General features: G+C 57.2%; 1 protein-coding gene across 1 annotated transcript in view; it reads left to right on the top strand.

Annotated features, from left to right (window-relative positions):
- The window catches only part of TWIST2 (twist family bHLH transcription factor 2), a 35041-nt gene extending 19986 nt beyond the window's left edge, over nucleotides 1–15055 (top strand). Inside the window, exon 2 of the mRNA XM_036319923.1 lies at nucleotides 14651–15055. The gene's annotated coding sequence lies outside the window, so the exon portion shown is untranslated. The remainder of the gene's footprint in view (nucleotides 1–14650) is intronic.
- Nucleotides 15056–22844: the final 7789 nt, after the last annotated feature.

The raw sequence follows: 22844 nt of genomic DNA on the forward strand, positions 1-22844 counted from the left end.
CAATAGAGAAAAATAAATGAGACCAGGGAACCCGTTTCTGGTGGGGCTTCCCCGCCTGGCAGGGCTGCAGGAGGGCACCAGGGTGCAGGGGTGGAGTCTGAGACCCCCAGGCAGGCCAGGGTCAGCTCCTCACCCACTCACTGCCTATGGGCACAGGGCCAGCAGCCTACCTCTGCCCTGCCCAGGGTGGGTGTGGGAGGGTCGCCAGTGCCACCCAGGAGGTGCAGAAGCAGCTGAGCCCCCACCATATGGAAATTAAGTCAGGACAGGGGCTCCCGGTGGCTCATAACTTTCCTTATGTAAGAGTTTTGAAACTGGGCAGAGCAAAGCCTAGGAAAAAATGACTGCAGTGTTTCGTGAACTGCCTCCTGGAGCGAATGACCTGAGGCTCCAAGGCCGTCCTGTCTGGCGATGCCCTCTTCTTTCGAGGGCCATCCAGGCAAGTAATTCGGCCCCCTGGTGTCACCCCCCGCAGGGGACTGAGGAAAAGCCCCTTCCCTTTGGGGACAGCCCCTAATACAATGAAACCAGTTCAGAGAAAAGAAAACCGCTCAGAGTACTTGTCATAGTTATGATTCCAAAGCCTGTTGACGTTAAAAAAAAAAAAAAAAACAGACCCATTTCCTAAGAACTTAGATCAAATTCTAAGTAAAGTACAAAAAGAATAAATAAATTCAGCAATGTCTCAGAAGCATGGCACATGCAAGGAGGTTTGATTATGGACGGCAGAGGAGTTTGGCATCCAGGGACCTGCGCCAGGGTTTTGACACGCGCTGGCAACGTGTCCAAAGCGTTAAAATTATTCACAATCTTCTCCTGAATTATGCAATTTAGTTCATCCACCATCAAAACAGAAAATAAACATAAGCATCTCGGCAGATGCTGAAAATACCTGGCCACGTCCCTTTATCAGAGCCCACCTGCACCCCCGGTGGACAGCCCCACTTGCCTTTCAGAATCACACTTACACTAAATTCCCCCCAATGTTCTAATCAAGGTTCAAATGGCAACCAGACTACAAACTAATTGTAAAGCGTCATGGGGAACATGGAGTGGGGCCTCGGAGCTGGCTCAGCCAGGGGACCCCGTGGTCCCCGCTGCCCCTCAGGCGCCCTCCAGGGGTCCTGGCCTGCAGGGACATGGCGCCCCCTGTCTGGGATGCTGGCAGTGCAGGTGGCAGGTGAAGTCTCAGTCCCGGGTGGTGTGGAGTTTGTTCCTTCAGGAGGTAACACAGACGAACCGTGTCTCCGGGGCAATAGCAATTGCACAGGGTTAACGTGCCCGCGGCCCGGGAACCCTGAGGCGGAGGGCGGTTTAGTGGCGAGAAAGGGCACTGGGCCGCCCGTGTGGGTCTGTGCTCTCAGCCGGAAACCCCGATACTCTCTCCTTACAGAACCAACAACCGTTAGGAGCCGACTTTCCTTTTCAATGTTTCATTTAAATGCTCACGTTGGAGGCTGCGGTAGGAATCCGCCTACTATGCACGCCAAGTGAAGGCATGTCGTCCCATAGAAGAGCTGAGACACCCAGGGAATGAGAGCAGAATTCTCATCGTGTAACAGCGAGTGGCAGAGGCGGGAGGGTCGCCGTCCTGTGTGGGCGCATTCCTTCCAGCTCCCTCCCGCTGAGCCTGTGTGCTCCCATCAGGCTGGGCCTGCCCTTGTGGTCCTGGCACCCCAGCACCTTGGAGAGTGTGAGGTTCATGTCCTCGGGTTGAGACCAGCAGTCAGGGCTCTATGGCACTGGGGATGGGGGGACACAGAGCATCAGAATGGGTTGCCGGTTGACCAGGTGACCGTCTCTGCAGATGCCCAGGACTGTCCAGGTTTGTTCCTGTTCTCCGACCCTCATTATTCACAGTGCCCCTTCTGTCTGAGCACTGCCCCTGTCTGCGCCCTGTGCAAGCGGCAGTGGAGTTCTGCGTCTGTGAGGTGAATGCTTGCTGGGGAGCCTCGCAGTCACAGGTCGGCGCTCCGGGCACACGGGGAGGGGGAGGGGGAACCACCCACCATCCACATAAACACACACACACAGTCTTGCTTCGGGGGCACAGGGCAAGTCGGGATGTAAGCCCAGGCCCCAGCTCTGAGTCTCGGTTCACACACCAAGCCTCAATGCTTCCCTTTCCCTTACAGCAGCCGCCCAGGTCCCCCAAGGCACAGGCACTGTCTTGACGAACTCAGCAGCTCAGTGCCCCCTAGACCGGGAGCCGGGCCTTGCTCCGGCCTGCGCCTCCATGGCCTCCTCCCCGGGCGGTAACCAGGATGGCGGCTGGATTGCACATCAGCTCTCCACGTCCGTGCTGTGCCTGAGCAGAAACGCAGACGCCGTGTCCTCCCCATGCCAGTGTGCCCGCCTCGCATGTGTGGATTTCATTTGGGCTGACGCTGACTCATGTTATTACCATTTCAGAGCCGCTCGGTCCAGCCTCCGATTGGTCTTCCGAGACGGAAGCCACCGACACTTCAGCTCAGCTTCCTCCTTGCTCAGGCCTCTGGCCACGGAGTTAATGATCTGTGAAAACACTTAAGTTCATGAGGAAAACTCCTTGAAAGGAGCAAATTAGTTTGTCACTCACACATCCATCTTGTCCCAGGGTGAGGGAGCTGGCTGGGAGCGCATGCAAGCCCTGTGCGGGATAACTCAATTTCGGGCTCCGCTGAGACGGAAGCTTCTTTCCGAAAAGCAGAGGATGCTTTCCGAGGGGCCCCTCAGGCACCTGTGGCCGTCCCGGCTGCTCAGAGCCAGGGCGGCGGCGGCGGCAGCTCAGGGACAGGTAGACTCGGTCCAGGTGTGCGCCCAGATGGGCAGAGCTCTGCCGAGAGCCAGGCTCCCAGGTGCCAAATGCCTGCGCCCTGCTGGGTGTGAAAGCAGCCCCTGACATCTCTGCCTCACGTTGGACCAGCCAAGTGCACTGGGGTGGCCCGGCCAGGGCAGCCCGAGGGGCAGAGCCCGAGACCGTGTGAGCAGAATGCCCCTCAGAGCTGCCCCAAGTGCACACGGTCGTCCCATCCTGAGACCTTGAGCCCCGAGGGTGTTCAGACAAGGCTGGGCCACCATGGTCAGCATGGCCCCAGAGGGACCCGACAGGAGGACTTCTGCCAGGACCTGACCGTCTCCCCCGCCTCTGTTTGCCTGCTGGTTCTCCTGGAGACCAGAGCCAGGCTTGTGCGTCTCTGGACCTGCCTCTCATGCTCTGTCCTCCCTCCTGTGGTCCGGAGAGGCCTCGGAGGAGAGCACAGCGGCTGTGGGGGTCCTGGTCTGTTGCGAGGACAGGTCTGGAGACTGTTTCCTCCACAGTCACCCCTGTGAAGCTCGAGATGGGGAGCACCGTGGGGCCGGCACAGCCCTGCCTCGGTGGAGACAGGGCCTTCGCCACGTTACTCATTTTAAAATTCTTTGCTGATTTGAAATCCACTCGAGCTCGTTTCTGCAGCTGCTACTCTCTGAGGAGCTGGGCTGGCTCAGGACGTTAAACAGGAAAAATAAGGAGAGAAACACAGAGAGCGAGGGAGAGGGACAGGACGCAGCAGCTGAGGGAGCAGAGGTGCCAGCCCACCCTCTGCCCCTCGCCAGCCTTTACTTCTAGTAGGAGGAGGAGGAGTGGGATTTTGGAGACGGAGCAGGGACAGCTTCCAGCATTTGAGCAGAAGAGTTTTCTGGAAGCCTGGCCAGGGAGGAGCTGAGCGCACAGAGGGTGGGATGAGCTGTGTCCCAGCTCCGGGCGACAGAGAGGCCAGGGTGATGTGGAGACTCTGTCTCCTGGGAAGGGAGGCGGCTTTCAGGAATGAAAAGCTACGTGGTTCTGGGCTCTGGTTTCCCAGCTCAGACCGTGCCTTTCCCTGCTTTGGATTTGCAAGACTTCAGGCACTGATGGCCCATAGGGCCGCTCGGCGAGGACAGGAGCAGAGAGATGCCTGGTTTCAGTTCATCGCAGGGAGGGAGGCGTTAACCGGAGTCGCCCTCCCTGGGGTAAGACACAAATGTGAGTGGACCTTATTCTAGAGACCAGCAGGACAGCTCCCCCGTTCCTTCTAGGGGTCCCCTGCTGCTCGTGAAGGGACTTTAGCCCCTGCACCCCTGTACCTTGAATAGTTACAGGCTCTACTTGGTGTTAATTATGTCTTGAGCTCAACAACTAAAATGCCTGGAGCCCGAGCGACACTATATGAGGAGGAAGTGGTTTTTTCTGCGTCCATTGTTTCACTGCAACATTTTCAGTCCTGGTTCTCCGGCCCCTACTACAGGGTCCAGGGGAGAACTCAAAGTTCGTCTCAGAAGATGCCACAGGGCGGCTGGTGCTTTAAAGATAAGTGCCGTGTAGGTGGGAATCCGTCATCAACCCTGGGTTCCCTGGCTCTAGCTGGGAATGCGAGCCTGCGGACTGCTCTCTGAGCCCGGATGTGGTGTGGGGTTGCTCCTAGTCGCCTTCTTGGTGTGAAACACCTTCAGTCCACAGGTGACTGGGTGACAGGGGTGAGGGGGAAGGCGGGAGGGATGTGGCATTGGAGGGTCATGCATGGTCAGCAAGAGGCCTGCTCTCGGCCCACATTCCCAGCAGCAAGAGAAGATTCCTTGGGGGGGAGGTTTCAGGTGATCCTCCCACGGCCGAGTCCTGAGGGACTGTGTGGAGCGGAAATGAGCAAGAAGAATGAAGCAGACGAAAGGTGACCTGCACGGTTACGCTGTGTGTGGGTGGAGGATATATGTGTATGTATATTCATATGTGTAATATATCATGTTTGATATATGCACACGTATGTGTACACTATGTATATAAAATATAAATACCAAACATCCATAAACACCCAAGGCACCGAGGCCACTGCCCACCTGTCCTGCTGTGCCCACCCTGTGTTTCCTGAGTCCACAGCAGGCTCCATGCACACCCAGGAATGACAGACATTTGTGGTGGAGCAGTTGCATTTCAAAGAAAACTTTGTATTTATACCATAAAATCAGGGCTACATGAGTTCTTTAAACTGCTGCGTATAAGTCACCCAAAACCCAGTGAAGTCAGTACCTGTGGCACAGAGCAGGGTCTGGTACTGCTCCCGCCGGTGGCCACACTGCTGACCCTGAGTGTTCACTGCTGATTCCTTCACGCTAACTGAGCACCCACCTTGTGCAGGTCTCCTCTCACCTGCGGGCAGGTAGGACCAGCCCATCTCATAGATGAGACACGTATAGCCCAGGGAGACAGGACCAGCTGTGGCTCAGACACTGACCACACGTCTGCAGGATGTCCCAGCATCAGGCCTGGGCCACACCCCCTGCAGCAGAGCCAAGAGCCGGCACATGTCAGCGCCTCCTGGCATGACACCTGACACTGGGGAAGTTTGTTTGTTTTCAGAGGCTTTGCTCCCACAGTCCTCAGCGGGGAGGCGCTAAGAGCCAGTGAGTCACAGCCTGTGACAGGGATGAGCGCTCTCTCAAGGCCACACAGCCTAGGAGGCGGTGCCCCTCGGGCGCCTGTGGAACGGGAGCATGCGCATCATTCCTCGCCGGGCCACTTTCTGTAAGAACTCTCCATGTAGGAAAACACTGAGTGATTTAGGTGTTGTTTTTTAACTGTTTAAAAATTTTTTAAAACAAAATAAATTCCATAAGATTCTTTTAAATAAACTGTAATTTGTAAACGTGGGGTTTTAACCCAGGAATATTGAATCTTTTTAAATTGAGCAAAATTGAACACAATTCTGTGTCTCCTTACTGGGTCCTGGGGCTGAGAGTGCCGTCTGGGGCGAGGGTGTCACTCTAAGTTCTCGAGTGGAGGTCAGAGCTGTGAGACTCCAGGGAGCATCTGCAGCCGGGGACCCGCCCTCCCCAGGTGAAGCCACTCAGCCCGCCGGTCAGGACACCAGGCCAGCGGAGTCTTCCTCAGACGCCACAGCCGCACGCTCACCCAGGCAGGTGACACGCAGCACCGAGGGAGGGAGGTGACGCTGCGGGTCACTGGTGCTGCGAGCCCACCCCACCCCCCTCACAGATCCTTCTGGATTCAGTGCAGACAAAGCATGCCGCTCAGTTTGCTTGCATTTGTGTCTCATGGAATTAGAAGCTCCGATCTCAAAAGCAAAATGCTGGGAGGCGCAGGTTTCTTTTGGGAAGCGTCTGATGGGCGCTCCTTTGGGGAGAAAATATCTAACCCATTTTCCAGAGGCAACACCAGCCCCCTCTGCTTTAGGGTGAGCATGGTTCACCCCGACCGTCCGAGGGTAGGGACTCCTGGGAGACCCCCATGGCTGACAGGGTCTCCCTGTTAACACCACAGGGAGACTTCCTGCTACATGGTCCTGCCTGGTGACCAGCGGGACACCTCTACGGCATTCTTCTCAGTACCAACTTGGGTCTCACGAGCGTAACCCTGCAGGTCCGGAGGTTGGCCTTGACTTCTGTGTCTGCTGTCCCTGAGCCCTGGGGCTCCCAGGTGTTTGAGGTCAGCTGGGGGATGAGTCGGAGGGTGAGAGGAGCAGTCTATCAGATACCCTTCCCCTGACTGATCTATGACCACCTGGCCCCGCCTGCAAGAAGGAGGCCCAGAGACAAGAAAAGGTGGACGTTCAAAGGTTGGGGCTCGGCTTGGCTGGCTGATGGCTCCTCGCTCTGGGAGTGCTGGGGCCTGGAGGAGAGGTGCCTGCACGCTTTCCAGGAGGAATGGCCCGACCAGTAAGCCTCACTGTCCTCTGAGTCTGTGCTGCCTCTCGCTCTCCACATTGGCCCCTAGACAGCCCTGCGTGCATGTTCTGTGGAGCTCACCATGGTGTCCTTCTGTCTGAATCAGCAGGAGAATCAGACAAGTGTCTTTAGTGCAAGGGTGGGAGATGGGGCCGCTGAAATTTAACAGCAAGGCTTGTCCATGGGCTATTGGTCCATTCCTCTTCCGTTGGTCCACCAAGTTGATCATTTCTCCATTTTTCTTCAGCTCTTGTGTGTTGTCATGCACATCCTGACTTGTGTCCTTGGGTGGAGGGTGTCGCCTGGCGCTCTTGGAGCCCATCCTGCAGACTTGCACCGCTGCCCTCGGGACCCAGAGCCTTGGGTCCAGATGAGCCCTTGCCGGGTCACCACCAGGATAGCTGGTCCCTTCCTGGCCTGGACACTGACTACCCGCAGCCACACCGCCTGTCCGGCTGGGGTCGTTCTTTCATCCTGTCTTGCTTCTTGGAGCCAGTTTCACCCGAACTGGGCAAAGCCTGCGTGCGTGATAGTTGGTTGCTACATATGACATGTTTCCCAACGGAGATCAGTCTTAGTCACATGGGGCTGAAGTTTGAGAGTATGAACGGGCTAAAAGTAACAATCCAGAGCTTGGGAAGGGGCCTTGTCCTTGTTGCCAAAGGGGTGGGCTGGCCAAGGCCCCAGCCACCCAGGAGCCGGGATATCGCAGTGCCTAGAAGCAGACTCTCCACGCCAGGGCCCATGGCGCTGCTGGCTTTTCTAAAGCAACCACATCTCAAGCGTCTGCTGCAGCCAGGATTCCCAGAGATCTCTGGGGCTGGGAAGTGGATCGGGCAGGATTCTCTCCAAAGCTCAGTCAGGTTTTTGCATTCTTCTGAACATGCATGGATATACGTACGCAAATATTTCAAAAGTAGCATGTTTTATCTGGGTCATTCGAGAAAAAGAGTGCCTGATAAGATAGATGTAGGTGTACTTGTTTCTGTAAAGCATTTTGAGTTTTACAAAGTGTTCACCTTTCAGAGGCCAATTTTGGGAACTAAAGCTGGAGGCAGTGATGGGGTGCGCGTCCTCAGAGCACTATAGGGGACAGTTTCCTACTCCCTTTGTCATCGTTCATAGGAAATAGTCTCAGAGGTGTCCTTCCACACATTGCAGACTCTGTGCCCCGCAGGAGAGACGGGTGGCCTGCTTCAGACCGGGGCCCTGGGGCTAATTCCCATCCTGTTGCCCCTGCTGTGTCACCGAGAAGCCTGCCCCTCCCCGAGCTCGGGTGTCCTTGTGGAACACGTGGGGGTGAGGGTGCCTCCTGCAGGAGGTTTCTGAGAGCCTTCAGTGAATTCCATATAAAGCGCACGGGCCTGACACGCAGGGTGGGAGGTGTGGGCCACCGTCAGTCCCCGTTCCCGGCCCCCTCGCTGTCTCTCTACACGTGTGGAAGACTGTCCCCAGGGGCCCAGGCCTTCCTGAGGTGGCCTGGCCACTCCTCATTGCCAAGTCCTGGTCCTGGCCGTCTCCTCTGAGGGCGGTCCTCCCTCCAGCAGGGGGCACTGCCAGCCAGCGCCGCATGTGCCGCTCACAGACTGTGGGCAGCCTCCCCAGCATCCTCTCCCTCTGGTGCCCCTGAAGGTCTCTAACCCCAGTTCTGTCGGGGTGGTGGTGGTGGTGGGGGGTGCATCAGTCTCCCTCACAAGCTGCCTCTGAAGCCCTCACCCCTCTTCTGGGGCCTGCGCTGTGCATCCTGCTGAGGGACCCTGACCTCAGGGCATCCTGAAAACACCTTCAACCCGCCCCACCTGCAAGGCTCTTGTTATTTCCCTAAAGCACCGCTCTCATGTCCCTTTTGTTCCTGGAGTCACGACCCCTTCGTTGCCCCAGCCGGACCCCTCGGTCACCCCAGCTGATTCTCCAGCATGCTGTTGTCTTCCTCAGCCCCTTTCTCCTGGACCACAGCCGGGGCCGCCCTGCCCACGGCCCACCGGGTCCTTGCCCTCCTGGCCGCCCTGGGTGCACCCACGGCTACCTCTGCAGCGCAGACCCGAGCCGGCCAGAGCCCCTCGCACTTTTCACAGCCTCGGTTGTCTTGTGGGGTCCTGCTAGTTTCTGGCCCTCCCAGGAGACACTGCTCCCCATTGCCCCCCAATCCTAACCTTTCTCCAACCCACCTTACGTGTGCCCTGTGCCCTCACCTCTGCCCACAGGCCCTTCACCCCACAGCCCCGGGCCAGACGTCCTGGAAGAGCCAGCTCCCACCCCCGAGCCTGCATAGAGCTCTCCCAGCCCCTGGAAACGTAACTGGTGCCTCCTCTGTGTTGCATCCTGCACCTTGTTAAACCTTTATGCTGACATTACGCTTTGCCATAATCACTCAGATTGATGGTACATATTTTATAGCAAAATAGTTGTAGCTATTGTGAAATTTATTGCAGCATCATTAGAACACATCCCATCCCTGTTCGGACACTTTGTTGTCTGTCCCCATGTGGCTGTGGGGGTGAGGGCAGCGCCTGGCTCGCTGACCTTGGATCTCCTGAGCCAACCCTGGGAGCAGGGTGTCTTCTCGTTTGTTTGCTGTGGGAGGTCAGGGCCGTGGCATGGTGCTGTGTGGCAGGTGCTGTGGGAGGTCAGGGCCGTGGCGTGGTGCTGTGTGGCAGGTGTGGGAGGTCAGGGCCGTGGCCTAGCGCTGTGTGGCAGGTGTGGGAGGTCAGGGCCGTGGCCTGGCACTGTGTGGCAGGTGCTGTGGGAGGTCAGGGCTGTGGCCTGGTGCTGTGTGGCAGCTGTGGGAGGTCAGGGCCGTGGCCTGGCACTGTGTGGCAGGTGCTGTGGGAGGTCAGGGCCGTGGCGTGGTGCTGTGTGGCAGGTGCTGTGGGAGGTCAGGGCCGTGGCATGGTGCTGTGTGGCAGGTGCTGTGGGAGGTCAGGGCCGTGGTGTGGCGCTGTGTGGCAGGTGCTGTGGGAGGTCAGGGCCGTGGCGTGGTGCTGTGTGGCAGGTGCTGTGGGAGGTCAGGGCCGTGGCAGTGGTGCTGTGTGGCAGGTGCTGTGGGAGGTCAGGGCCGTGGCGTGGTGCTGTGTGGCAGGTGCTGTGGGAGGTCAGGGCCGTGGCGTGGTGCTGTGTGGCAGGTGCTGTGGGAGGTCAGGGCCGTGGCGTGGCGCTGTGTGGCAGGTGCTGTGGGAGGTCAGGGCCGTGGCGTGGCGCTGTGTGGCAGGTGCTGTGGGAGGTCAGGGCCGTGGCATGGTGCTGTGTGGCAGGTGCTGTGGGAGGTCAGGGCCGTGGCGTGGTGCTGTGTGGCAGGTGCTGTGGGAGGTCAGGGCCGTGGCGTGGTGCTGTGTGGCAGGTGCTGTGGGAGGTCAGGGCCGTGGCGTGGTGCTGTGTGGCAGGTGCTGTGGGAGGTCAGGGCCGTGGCGTGGTGCTGTGTGGCAGGTGCTGTGGGAGGTCAGGGCCGTGGCGTGGTGCTGTGTGGCAGGTGCTGTGGGAGGTCAGGGCCGTGGCGTGGTGCTGTGTGGCAGGTGCTGTGGGAGGTCAGGGCCGTGGCGTGGTGCTGTGTGGCAGGTGCTGTGGGAGGTCAGGGCCGTGGTGTGGCGCTGTGTGGCAGGTGCTGTGGGAGGTCAGGGCCGTGGCGTGGCGCTGTGTGGCAGGTGCTGTGGGAGGTCAGGGCCGTGGCGTGGTGCTGTGTGGCAGGTGCTGTAGGAGGTCAGGGCCTTGGCGTGGCGCTGTGTGGCAGGTGCTGTGGGAGGTCAGGGCCGTGGCGTGGCGCTGTGTGGCAGGTGCTGTGGGAGGTCAGGGCCGTGGCGTGGTGCTGTGTGGCAGGTGCTGTAGGAGGTCAGGGCCGTGGCGTGGTGTTGTGTGGCAGGTGCTGTGGGAGGTCAGGGCTGTGGTGTGGCGCTGTGTGGCAGGTGCTGTGGGAGGTCAGGGCTGTGGTGTGGCGCTGTGTGGCAGGTGCTGTGGGAGGTCAGGGCCGTGGCGTGGTGTTGTGTGGCAGGTGCTGTAGGAGGTCAGGGCCTTGGCGTGGCGCTGTGTGGCAGGTGCTGTGGGTGCGAAGGCAGTCGTTGGAGAGGAGGCATTCACACCGCCCAGGGCCAGCTGACCTGCGTTCTGGGGTGACTCCATCCCAACTTGGTGACCGGGGGTAAGTCACCACCAACCCCGTCTCTGAAACGTCGTCATCTGATGGGCGGTCTTCAAAGCCACTTCCTGCCCCACCGAATGAAGTCAGCCCTGCAGGGTGGCTGCTTACCCCACCCTCTCCGCCAGTGCGTTGTATGTGGGAGCTGAATTTAGCGACCCCTGGAGAAGGAGCTCGCCCGTGGAAGGAGTCCGGGTTTGGAGGCCGCGTCCAGGAAGAGGCAGCTCCCCTGCTATCTGCTTACTCAGGATTGCAAGCCTCACTATCTCGAAACCCATTTGCAGCATCTGTGACTCACGGAGAAGAGATGGGAAGGCCTCGCTCAGAGGAAGGCGGGACGGGCCAGCATCAAGGATCGCCAGCGCCAGCGCCAGCGCCAGTGGGAACGCAGGGCTTCCTGCCCAGCTCCCCCGGGATCCAGCAGCTCGCCGGCCGGAACGCCTCGGGTGGGGTCTGCAGGGCGGGTCTCCGAGGCAGGGACACTGCGCGCACCAAGGAGAGGAGACCCGCTGGTCCCCCGGCGGCAAGCTGCCTCCCCTGGCTGTTCTCAGGCTGACTCCTCCTTGGCAGACAGTCCGTTCCAGGCACAGTCAGCCTGACTCATCGAAGCCAAAGCCCAACCCAAGGGGGGAGAGAGAGAGAGAGAGAGAAAGAGAGAGAGAGAGAGAGAGAGAGAGAGAGAGAGCGAGCCCTGCTTCCAAGTGGGCGTGGAGCTCTCCCTCCCCGCAGGGCAAGGCCAAGATTCTGCTGCGAGCCACCAGGGAGCCATAGAGGAGCGGCCTTGGCATTGTAAACGCGGCCATTGCACACAGGACTCCTCTTTCTCACGCACGGACGGCGGGAGCTGGGGTCACGGCCTGAGTCCTGGGGCCAGGGGACAGGGACAGCCTGTCCTCGCCTGCTCTCACCCTGCCCACCAACCAGGCCCCACGTGCAGGGCCCACACAGTGGGGCAGTTGTGGAAGCAGAGGGTGCAGAGAGCTCAGGGGCTTGGTAGCACCGGCACACACGGGCACAGTCCCCGGACACACACCGGTGCCGGCCTCAGGGCAGCCCTCCTGAGATTCACCAAATGCACCACAGCCACCGGACCTGGAGACCCCGTCACCTGGAAGCTGTGCAGCTCGGCACGGCAGCCTCTAGAGCGTGTCCTGCAGGGTCAGCAGGCGCCCATCACCCGCGAGTGTTCTGGGGGCTTTGCGGGTGGGATGAGGGCATCCCGCCCACTCAACCTTTCTCAGGAAAGCTGGGCCCTCCGGAGGGCACTGGGGTGGGCCTGAGGAGGAATGGACAAAGGGCAAGCTTTTCTTAAGTCAAGAAGCAATTGATCAGGAATTGAACCCAAGACCTTTTGGTCTGAGGGCCCATGCCCTAACCACTGAGAAAACTGGCCAGGGCCCACCTGCTGCTCTTGACAGTCCAACAAAGTCCAAGGTGCTGTGGACCTTTCCTTTCTGGTTGCAGGGCCTCACCTGCACTGTCTTTGAAACGTTGTCACTGCCTGCCTGGGTTCTAGCTGTTCACCTGCATGTTCTTCTCCCCTGCTAGTCCTCAGGCATGTGTCTGAGCTTTTTAAACCACGAATGGCATTCCTGGCACACAAGGCACATGATCGGTGCTCAGTCCATGTGGGAAGATGGGTGGGTGGAAGGAAGGGGGAGCGCGGTCGAGGGAGGGGAGGACTGGGTATGGGAACCTGGGTGACTGGTTTGCAGGTAGATGGGTGAATGGGTGGGTCGATGGAAAGCCTCCTAGTAAACCCTTTCCCCGTAAGCCCAGCCCGGCCTCACTTTCTGGAGAATGTCATTGATGTTTCCCTCCCTGTGTCAGGTCCTGGGATGCAGAGTTGAGTAAGACCCGGCCGTCTGGTGTGGGGGAGGGTAGAGGCTCCAGCTCCGTCCACCGCCCCCTCCTGGGCTGTCAGGCAGAGGCGGACGCACACACGCAAGGGTTTCGGGTGGCGCTCACGCACGGGAGGCGGCCTGGGCCCAGATGGTTTACATTTGTTGCTGAGAGCGCTGTCCATGTCAGCAGACATGGCCGGGGTCAGGGTGACATCGAGGGGCCGGGCCCCGAGGCTGTTCGTCAGGAGACTAATGAGCCCGCTGCTCGTCTCTGCCGGGCCCTGCGCCCGCCTTGAGACCTTGAAGCCCACCGCTGCATGGGGACGGCCCCGTCACCCCTGGCTTTTCGTGGATGAGCCCGCATTTCCCCTCGGAGGGCGGGGCAGCTCCTGTATCAGAAACCTGGTGGCGCCCCGCCCGCCGAGGACGGGCTCCACTTAGGCTTCTCCAGCCCCCCATTAGTTATCTAATTGCAGCCACATTCTCCAGGAGAGCAGCCCGGCGCCCTGCCCAGGCCACTTAGAAAGGCTTCGCATTTGGAGTGCTCTGAACTGGAAGAAAGGAAGCGTGTGTGTGCGTGTGTGTGTGTGTGTGTGTGTGTCTGCTCACGAGGTCTAGGGAAGGTGTGTCTGAATCTTTCAGCCCTTTGTCTTCATTCAGCAAAGGTTCTAGACTTCCCTGAGGAGCAGGGTGTCAGTGTGGAGCTCGGGGTTCTGTAGGAGGAAGCACACCCACCTGCTGTCCTCAGCTGAGCAGCGTCCGGGTCAAACCGACACTCACACTGACACACACTGACACACTCACTGACACAGACACACACACTCACATAGATACACACACATATACACACTGACACTCACACAGACACACACTGACACACTGACACACACTGACACACTGACACATACACTCACACTGAGACACTCACACTGACACATTCACACTGACACAGACACACACTCACACAGACACACACACACACTGACACATTCACACTGACAGACACACTCACACACACACTGACACACACACACACACACTCACACTGACAGACACATACACTCACATGGACACGCACTCACACACACACACTCACAAACGCACTGCTGAGGATGCTTCCCATCACTGTATCTTTACACATCTCATCCCAGGACCTGAGGTGCCTCTCCTTGACTTCTGCCCCCGCCACCTCTCCCCCCAGCAACCTCCTCATGATGACCTGTCTCCCGCCTCCTCCTTGGTGAATCCATTCCTGACCTCCATCTCTGTCCCCCAGCCCCCACCTTAGCTGCCCTGCAGACCTGTGGGTACTTATATCCACAGCCAGCTCCCACACACACCTCTGGGTGAGGGCACCTACACCTCACATAGGGTCACCCCAGAGCCAGCATGGCCAGTGCAGGGAGGTCCTCAAGGGATCTTCATGAATGGCCCGCCTCCTTTGGGGTCTGATGTCCCAGTCATGGAAGTGAGTGCCGTGTGCACTGGCCTGAGGGTGGGCACTTCACCCCCGAGGGCTCACAGGCAAGGCTGTAGGACCCCTATTAAAAGCTCAGGCCCCTGGGAACGGTGATGCCACACATCAGGGTTGGACACAGGCTGGCTGGACTGGGCGGTCAGCCTGCAGCCCAAAACAGCAGGCAAGAGGCCAGGAGCCAGTCATCTCATTTCGCTGGGTCCTCACCTCCCCCCTCACCACACTTCTCACTTGTTGTCCCACCTCACAGCTCACATCGTTGGGGAGCCTGCAGAGCCTGCAGGGGAGAACCCTTCAGTGGGTGCAGGAGCTGAGGGTGGAGGTGGGGGGCAGTGCTTGGCCTGGGCCCTTTGGTGCAGGTCAGCAGCTTGCAGATGCCTGGTGGCCCTGACGTGGTCACCTGTCCAGCTTCTGCTGGGGAGGACGGGAGGAGGCACCGGTCCCGTGCTGTCCGGGCCCCTTGACGGGCGGCCTGGAGCTGAGGGAGGTGGTGGTATCTCACTCGCCCTCCTGCTTGTCTTCCAGACTGTCCGTGGGGCTGAGGTGCATGAGGAATGGGGTGCGTCCAAGCCTGGAATCCTGAAACCTGAACAACCTCAAGGAAGCGGCCCACTCTCCTCTCCAGCAAGACCCCAGACAAGGGGACGGCGACAGCGTCGGATGCAGACCCGGCCCGGCACCCTCTGCCCCAGAGACGGCCCCACAGAGCAAGGCCACTCACGGTCCTTCTTGCTGGTGACATGCTCATTGTCACCTTTGCCACTGTTTGGATTTCTCTTCTTGATTTTTTTTTGGGGGAGGGGGTATTTTTTCTGGAAACTCTAGATTCAGGAACACATTGATGAGGATTTGGATTTTGGATTTGTATTTCCCTCCAAGTACCTTTGTGTAATGTATATTTTTTTAATAAAACAGAAATGCATCCCTGTACCCTTCTATCGAAACTGGACCAAGGCTCTCAGAGAGAGGCCCTGCGCCCGCCCCTCCCTGCATGCTGTCCCCAGCAACCTGGGGCTCCGCCCCCTGCTCCTTCTCTCTCCACCACTCGCTCAGTAACCAGTTTTTTATATTTTCCGTTTCAGTGTATATGTTGCTTATTTGTTTTATTTATTGAGATATTTTTAACAAGCTCAGTGACTGCAACGTGGCTGTGTATACTACCCAACCCCCCCCCCCCCCCCCCCCCCCCCCCCCCCGCCCTGAACAATAAAGACGCGAGCAGCCCTGGTGTTCCGTCTGTTCTCTGCTCCGCCTCCACCTCGTAGCTGGGGAAACGCCCCGAGGCAGTTCCCACAAAAATGACTGTCGTTTCACTTTTTTAAAAGGGACAAGAAATGATGTGCGACATTTTATGCCACACATATCAGAGCGTTTCCTAGGAACGTCCATCTCCGTGTGGCTGAGACTGCTCACAGACCAGGCCTGGGCGAACAGGTGGGGGTGGCCTCAGCCCCTCCCAGGTGCCCCCTCTCAGCCCCACCCCCAGCCCCAGAGCTAAAGGTGATGCTCCCAGGCCATTCCCTATTCCTCAGACCACACTCGCCGCCCGTGTCCCATCCCTGCTGCCAGGGTCAGCACTAGCCAATGCCAGCTCCTGGAAGCCTCCCCTACCACCCGGCCCCGGCGGGCTCCTGGGCCCCAGATGGACATTCAAGCTGCTCCTTCCCATTCTCCCCGGGGTCACTGTCTGTTCTGAGCACGTCCAGCCCAGCACCTGCATGCTCAGCTGTGTGAGGTCAAGGGGGGGCGCACCTGTGTATGCAGGTATGTCCAGGGTGGAGCCCTGGCCCAGAAACCCAGCAGATCCACTGTCTGCCAAGGGCCACGATGGAGCCAGTGGCTGGGGTCCGGGGAAGGGGCAGACACATTTCCATGAGGGAATGTTCCACCTGCTGGCCTCCTGACCATGTCTGTGGGCACCAGTGGGGCTGTGGTGGCCCCAGGTTGAAGGCTTCCAGCCGGGGAACTGCATGTCACCAGGTCACACCGTGAGCCAGAGCGGGGTGGAACTCCAGAAAGGACAGCTCCCCTCATCTGGCTGCTCCCAGGAGGGGCCTGGATGCAGCCCAGCTTCCCTGTGGCTGGCACCACCTTGATGGTTCCTCTGTACCTGTCTGGGGCCCCGTCCCTGCAGCATGAGCCCAGCCCCCACTGCACACAGCAAGTGAGTGGGCATGGGACACATGCAATGCACACACACACACACATGCAATGTGCGTGCACACACATGCAATGCGCACACACACATGCAACGTGCACATACACACACACGCAATGCACACATATACACACACATGCAACGTGCACACACACACACATGCAATGCACACATATACACACACATGCAACGTACACATATACACGCACACACGCACCGAGTTCCCTGCGGAGACCTGGGCAGCTGTGGTCTGGCAGTGAGGGGTTCCGCCCTGCCCTGTGCTGTCCATCTTGCAGGGTCCTACAGAGGCCTGTGCACCTACACTGCCTTCGCCTGCAGTGATTCAAAGAAAAACAATACCAAGCCATGTCACATAAAACTTTCAGTGGGGTGGCCAAAAGCACTTGTTTCTTGATTTCCAAGTTGCAAAATTCAGAGCTGGAGCCAGTCTGCCCAGCTGTGGCCGGCCTTGGGTCCCCACTGCGGTGACCACGTCCAGTGAGCCACCCACACCCAAGTCCAAGGCGAGGGGGCTGTGCCGGTGAGGGAGAGTCGAGTGGAGTCCAGTGAGGCCTCAGACTGGGGACCCCAAGGCCAAAGTCACGGAAAGACCTGAGGTCATATCTGGACCTGGGGCATTCTGTGCCTTGTGCCCTGTTCTCCAGCTGACACACCTGCTCCTGGGAAGCCTCACTCCCACCGTGAGGACAGTCCTGGTTAGCGGTGCCATGTCAGCTCTTGGCATGTTACCTCGGAGTGCTCACCGCTATGTGTCTTCCCTCCTCGACCAACTCAGATATGTTCTCACTAGACATTAAAACTGCGGTCCAAAGAGTGCACCTGGAAGGCAGTGGGAGCCATAGGTCACTGGGAGTGTTTTCCAGGCGCACGGCCATCTCCATCCGGGTCCCTGCGACCAACAAGGTCACGATGACCATTCCGGGAGATGCACTGAGCCCCGTCCTAGAGACGGCACCGTGATGGGTGGGAGACACGGGACCAGAGGGACGAGGGTGGGAGGCAGCAGAGGGTGGAGGCGCCTATGGGGAAGAGAAAGATGGAGGTGGAGATTTTAAGGGGCAAAATGGCCACCGTTCCAGATTTTACTGTAAAACGTGTGCCCTTTTCTTGTAATGTTGCTCATCCCTGTGCATGAATCACACGTGGGGATGTGGTTTTCCCGGCAGCCGCAGGCACACGCTGGCCCCGGGAGGGTTTGACAGCAGGGAGGTGAGCCATCAGCACCACCAGCCTCCTCTCTGCACTGGGTGCTGAGTGTCGCTTTCCGTCTTGTGGTCTGGTTTCTTCTAACGAAAACCTCCTAGGCTAAGAGGTCTCCAGACATAATCCGAGAAGACAGCCTGGGGTTCTGACGGGCTGGTGCTGGGAAGCCTGTCTGCTAGTTTGGTTGCAGCTCAACACCATGAAAGAAAGAAACACGTTGGTGCGGGCTCCACCCCCACAGGTTGCTCCAAACACACCTCCCAGCCTCTCCTTCCCACAGACCTGCCTCCGCCCAGACTAGAGAGGCTCTGCCCAGAGAGCTATATCGCAGTGCCTCGGCCACGGCACCCACCCATGGGTGGTCGGGGACTAGGTCAGTAGCTGCTCGCTGGGCCCTGCGTACCTGGAGCTTCACAGCCCCTGGCAGAGCGCCGGCGCCCCGCTGTGCTCTGCACCTTCCTCCTGCTGTCTTGGCATCGGCATTTGTCCACCTACTTTGTCCAGGTGTTTGGGTCTTTGCCCGGCCTCACCATGCAGCCCCGTAACCTGCTGGAAAGACACAGGTGGGAGCAGGTGAATGAGAGGCAGACAGAGCCCTGAGCGGTCACTGGGGGCGGGCAGTAGGGCCTGTGCCACGGGGCTGCCTGATCTTTGGGCAGTGGACTTGCTGACCCGGGACAGAGCGACCTCTCTGTGCTTCCAGCAGGGCCCAACTGCCAAAGCCAAGGTGGCTGTGCCTGTGCCCGAGAGCATCGGAGAGTCTGAGCCCTTCTGCTTAAGGGCCAAGACCCAGACTCCCAGTGCTGGTCACAGAGGAGTGAGGAGGCAGGGGAGACCCCTCCAGACGGCTCCAATGCCAGCCGCCCCGCTCGGGCCTTCCCTTGGATTGCCGCCTGCCCCGTCATGGGCAGTGATGCTTCGGTTCTGATGGGACTGGATTTTCTTTGTTCTTTCCCGTTGTTCCAAAGCTGTCATCTCATGTGTCGGCCCGTATCCTGGAGCATGCGGGACAGTCACTGCAGGAAACTTAATGTGGGGCCTCAGTTTCCTCAGCTGTAAAATGGGGCTAAATCAGCTCCATGTTCCTTGTGGGCTTCGTGACAAGGAACAAGGTAATCCATGCAGAAGCCTCCCCGAGAGCCCGGAGTGCCCTGTGCGTGAGCCCGCGCACACCGGCACAACGACCGCCTCCCTCCTCAGGCACCGCCCAGCCGTCAGAGACCTCCCGGGTGAACCGACTTGTGATGCCAGGTGTGAGGGCTTGGCTTGTTTGTTTGTTTGATTGGTTGGTGTTTAGCCATGTGACTGATTGAAGGGCATGGGGACCAAGCAGGAGAAAGCCTAGGCCCGTACCCCTCACACCAGCCTGTGTGATAAAGAAATCCATGGGAAATACTTCTCCGCACACCCCAGCCTCCACGAGTTCTTTGGTTTCTGTTTTAAAACAGGTAGCGTGCTACTGGCAGAAGCTGAGCTACGCCAATGTAGAAGCCTCCCCGAGGGTCCCCAAATGGCTCAGAGTGAAGTGTCAGGTGGGGAGAGGCAGGGCCAGCAGAGATGTGAAGACAGCTGTGCCCCCCCCCCCCCGTCACTCCCTCCCACCCCTCCCCAGCTTCCTGGCACCCCTCTCACATTTAGGACAGCTCAGCAACCCTGCAGAACCCCCGCCAAAATAGAAATTACTTAGATTGTTTGCTAAAAATTGCCATCCTTGCAGAGTTTTATGAGGGGGAAAAAGAGACCTTTTTTGATATATTGGCATCATAATAAGTCACATCGAAATAGACCCACGGCTGCCCAGGAAAATAGAAGTTGTTGCCAGGTGTAAGGTTCTGGGGACACAGGTGAGCATGAGGGTCACCTCACACCTGCCCAGGCCAAAAGGACCTGTGGGCCTTCCTCCTCCCACTGTTGGGAGAAGAAAGGACAGAGTAACTGCTCTGATTTGACAAAACACAGCGCAACAAACAACAGGCACAAATGACTGTGCTTTCATTCCCCTGCCGGTGAGGAAGGGCGCTCCCGGAGAACGAAATGTGACAGCCCAGGAGCAAGGCAACCGGAGGCTGCCACGGGCGGCCCGATGTGCGTTGTCGTTGCTGGGGGCTGGGATGCTCTTAGTGCCCAGAGCCTGGAGGAAAGCTCAGGTTGTCGGGAGCTAAGCCAGCCTCCAGGCCCCTGAACGCGAATGTCCTGCTGAGGTCCTGCAACTCGGGATCACGCAGGGACGGGTGGCACAAACATTCCTGGGGGCGAAGGCCCCGAAACCTGCGCCGTGGTCTTCCCGACCCGTAGGCGCCACCCCCACGGTCACAGCCTCTCTCAGGAGGCGTGGACAGCATGCTTCCGACCAGGTGGGCCTCCTGCACCAGAACCTCAGGCCTGGGTCTGTGCCGAAACGCACAGCCTCCCGTGTTCAGATCTGATAAGAACTCTCTGCCTTCCGGCATGGGGTGCGGGGAGGGGACGGTGCCAAATATTTACTCAGCACACAGCCCAGTGTTTACGCCCATGTATGGGCTGTTTGTTTTTTTAACAGACTTTCCACCAAGCAGTGTGTTACTTCTTACTTCTTTAGTCTTACTTCTTTAACTTGTTACTTCTCTAGTTTTGTTCAGATTTTGAAAGCACATCATTTTGGTGCCAAGATGAACAAAACCTGGCTCTTTATGATGTTGGGAACTGACTCAACAATTCACAGATTTTTTTTTTTTAAGGCAAAGCTAATCAGCTTGGAAAAAGTTGCACATTCTGTTCGTTGATGGTCCCGCTGACCCTGCAGACCCGGTTCCTCCCACTGCTCATTTGGGGAGTTGTAAGAATCAATAAAAAAACAGAATGGACGCTCCCTGCCCTCATTTTTATGTTGACGGTGCCTTCCTGCCCACAGCTCTTCTGGGTAAAGAGCCATATGTCTGCACAGCCGCCCCATCCCTCCACGTCTGCTGGGGCTGGTGGATGCTGACCCAGCAGCTGCCCAGCCGCCACGCTGCCAACCGCCTGTGGCATGGGTGGCCTGGATCTAAAGATGGGCTGGGCCAAGTAGAGTCCAAACTATAGCACCGCGATTTTTAAAAAGGCTGCCTTCTTGGCGCCACCCCCCCTCCGTCCCCGCAAGCAACCTTTATGACAAAGCAATCTATCATCAGGTCTAATATATTTATAGTCAAAGACCCAGAAGGAAAAATGCAGAAGAAAAAAAAAACAGGCCAAAAATGAAAACTTTTTTTATCAGGAAGTCTGCATTGCATGTTAAAGAAACTTATTTAGGCTGAAGGAAAACTATTCCAGTTAGAAAGATAAATCTAGACAAACAGCCTAAACGTGCCAGAAATGACTTACTATTGTCAGAGGCAGATTCCCGGCCAGGCACTGTTGCCAGAGGCAGCCACTATCAGGAGAGGCACCTACTACGGCCACAGGCAGCTACTAACTGGCGAGAGGCAGCTGCAGGGGCCGGACTGTGTCTCAGACCAGCATCTGCACAGCCATTTCTGTAACAGTAATAATAATGATGGGGGAATACAATACAGTCTCGAATGGAACCTAATTTTTGTTGTTGTTATTGTTGGTTTTGCTCATTGAATTCCACATATGAGTGGGGTCCTGTGGTCTTGTCTTTCTCTGGCTGGCTTATCCATCCATGCTGTCACAAGGGGTGGAATTCCCCCCCCTTTTTTTTTTAACATGCTGAGTAGTGTTCCATTGTGAAAATGTACCTAGTTTCTTTTTCATGCAATATTTACACATTTATGTTATATTTATGCATAGCAAAACGTTTGTAATAAACGCAAAACAAAAGTCTCCCTAAAATCTGGAGGAGTTGGAAGTAGAGGTAAAGGCATCTAGGCCAACCAGTAGAGGCCAAGGAGACCCCTGCCCAGCCCAGCCCTGACAGCTGGACACCCAGCCTGCATGGGAGCTGCTGCAGGGATGGGAGCTACTACCCACCGGCGCCTCCCCTCACATGCAAGCCCCCTCTGGGTACAGGCAGCCCGGTGGTTAGAAGGATCTTTGTTTTATTGAGACCAAAACCTTATCCCCTATAATTATGACCTTTGGCTCATGATTTGCATTAACATACATATGTCTAATCCTAAATGTATATGGCTCATCTGGTTCTTAGTTGGTGAAGAATTAGCCCCCAAGAGACCTGAAAACCAGACTGGGCAACTTGTATGACAGAATAACTATGCTAATTAAGCAGCCAGTCTCAATGAGACTCAAATTTCTAGGAAATGGGCCTCTGTGATGCATCTCCAGCATGGTTGGCTTTTGACAGAATTTGCTGAATTTCCCCAGGGCAAGCAGAATGTAGGGAGGAGGGAAGAGGACATAGGAACAAAGAACCGCAGGTGAGGGCCAGCGTCAAGGTGGAGACCCCTGAGGCATCTGCCTCAACTTGACAGGGGGAGGTGGAGGCAACTAGAGAAGGCCTCAGCCCAATTTTTTTAAATGGCCCAAAGGGAGGCAGCAAAACCGAGGTGACATATAAGGAAACAGGTGACCCCATAGTACTCAGCCAATGAGGAACCAGAGGAGGGACTGAATAAATAGGCTGTGTTCGCTGCCCCAGGTGTGCCTGTACAATCTGACAGACACCCGTTCTCGCTCTTGAGAACATATTAAAAGTTTCATTTTTGCCATACTTCTGTCTCTGAGTCCGTTATTTGAATTCGAACAGGTGAGAATGTCTCACAATTTGGGGGCTCGTCCGGGATGAAGAGGCAGGAAGGATGGCATCAGCTCTGGGGAGTCTGCAAACAGCAAAGGGACTTGAACCTCAAGATGGGGCAAAAAGGAACTCAGAGGGTCATCCCTACTTTCCCTGGGTCTCTCGCACCCTGGCATCCTGGGCATCAGAAACTGAGCGCTGGGCTAGGAGTTAGGAAATTTAGATCTTTACGTGGGAAGATCATTTAAGCTCTTATAACAGTTTCCTCATCTGTAAATTTGGTTAATTATGCTCAGTCTTTCCACTCTCTAGGACTGTGTTATAAGTCTAATGGGATAATGCACATGAGCTGTCGTAGGAATAAAGGGTTCTTGGCATAACTATCAGTAACATAACCTGTCTTTGCTTCTATTTTACTTTTCTGCCTTTAATTTTCTTTGCATTATGTAAAAACTTACACACAATCTCTTTGTGGACAAAGAGGGGCTTGAGAGAAGCTCAGGGAAGGCCTGCGTGGTGGCCTTGCAAACTCAGAGGCCGAGAATAACCACAAAGGAGGGTCTGCAATTAGAACTTTTTAAATAAAAGCAGTTTATGGCAGGTAGTCATGTCCTGGACTAGAAACTTCCCTGACAAAAGTCAGTCTTTACCTTGACTGCGCC

Source organism: Myotis myotis, unplaced genomic scaffold, assembly GCF_014108235.1.
Source record: "Myotis myotis isolate mMyoMyo1 unplaced genomic scaffold, mMyoMyo1.p scaffold_m19_p_8, whole genome shotgun sequence".
Taxonomy (NCBI): domain Eukaryota; kingdom Metazoa; phylum Chordata; class Mammalia; order Chiroptera; family Vespertilionidae; genus Myotis; species Myotis myotis.